Source organism: Lemur catta, unplaced genomic scaffold, assembly GCF_020740605.2.
Source record: "Lemur catta isolate mLemCat1 unplaced genomic scaffold, mLemCat1.pri scaffold_126_ctg1, whole genome shotgun sequence".
Classification (NCBI taxonomy): Eukaryota; Metazoa; Chordata; class Mammalia; order Primates; family Lemuridae; genus Lemur; species Lemur catta.
Genome location: NW_025423756.1, coordinates 145,470 through 147,229, shown reverse-complemented (window position 1 = coordinate 147,229; position 1,760 = coordinate 145,470). Strand labels below are relative to the sequence as shown.

The window sequence follows — 1,760 nt, the reverse complement described above, 5'->3', positions numbered from 1 at the left end:
ATTGATTATCTCATATTCAAGCTGTCAAGGGCCAAAGGCAGAGAGAAACTTAAAATCAGCAAGAAAAATGTAGCTCATCATTACCAGGGATCCTTGAAAAAGACAATGTTGACTTCTCATGGGAATCAATGGAGTTGAGAAGGCAATGGGATAACATATTCAAAGTGCTTGAAATAATAGCCAAGAATTTTATATCCAGCAAAAACAACCTTCAAAAATTAAGGAGAAAGGTGGTTCCACACACAAACATGGGTCATATTATCACAGAAGTGGATAGCTGGGCAGTAGTGGTGTTTTTTCTTTGGCAGAGTAAAGTACTCTGTGTAGATCTTGACTCTTCAGTGTCTTCCCTCTGGAATTATACAAAGTTCAAAAAAGATGTCCTTCATCCTTTGAAAAGAGCTTATTGTAAAAACAAAAAAAATAGATGTCTTAAGGATATGACTCCAAGACCACTGTATTTTCTCCAGAAGGTCACTTGCACCAAGTTGAATGTACCATGGAAGCATCAAACATGCAGGCACCTGTTCAGGAATTTTCTCAAGCAATGATGTTTTGCTTGCAGCAGAAAGACACAACATCCACAAGCCTCTTGATGAAATCATTTTCTCCAAAAATATTTATGGACTCAGTGAGGACATGGCTTGCAGTGTGGCAGGAAATGCTAATGTTCTGACTAATAAACCAAGGCTCATTGCTCAAAAAAGTATTTATAATGGTTTCAGAAGCCAATTCCTATGAGCAGTTGGTTACAGCACTGTGTAATATCAAACAAGCTTATACACAGTCCGGAGGAAAACGTCCCTTTGGTATTGCATTACTGTACATTGGCTAGAATAAGGACCATGGCTTTCATCTGTATCAGAGCGGCTCTAATGGAAATTATGGGTAATGGAAAACCTTATGCATTGGAAATAATAGTGCTGCATCTGTGTCAGTGTTAAAACAAGAATGAAAGGAAGAAGAAATGACTTTGAAGTCAGAACTTGGTTTAGCTATCAAAGTGTTAAATAAGGACATGAATGTTAGCAAACTGCTGAAAAAGTGGAAATTGCCATATTAACAAGAAAGAATGAAAAAACATAATCAGAGTTCTCAAAACAAAGTGGAATAGTTGATCAAAAACCATGAGAAATAAGAAACTAAAGCTAAGCATGAGAAGAAAGAAAGAGAACATAAATAAAAAGATAAATAAAAGACAAAATATTGGGATTTTAGAACTCATTCAGGGTGCAATTTCTGTGTAAAAGATTTCCTAATCTTCCAACCTGAGAAAGCTTTGAATTTTTTTTTAACTTGTGCAAAACATCACATTCTGAATTGTATGCTGGTCATTTCTGAATACTTTATTGTAATGATGATTATTTTCATGGACATTTTAATCTTATTTTTGTTGGAATAAAACTTGGAAAGAAGGGTAAATTTTTAAAAATGAAGGTGAAATTGAGACAGTCACAGATAAACAAAAACTGACTTTGTCACTGCTATTGAAATTATATTGGTGTTAATTCAAATATAGTTGTCTTAAATTATGATGCTAAATGTAATCTGAGAAAAAACACTAAGAAAACATCTCAGGAAATATAGTAAATAAGACAAAAGAATTAAAATGATATAGTAGAAAATGTCTATTTAACACAAAAGAACAGTGACAGAGGTATTAAAGAAACAAATAAGTCATAAGACATACAGAAAACAATGGCAAAAGACAGGTGTAAATTCTTCCATATTAAATAGTAACTACATCAACTGTAAATGTA

General features: G+C 33.4%; 1 pseudogene; it reads left to right on the top strand.

Moving 5' to 3' along the window:
* Window positions 1–427: 427 nt before the first annotated feature.
* On the top strand, window positions 428–1,195 carry LOC123629278 (annotated as a pseudogene).
* The last annotated feature ends 565 nt before the right edge of the window (window positions 1,196–1,760 follow it).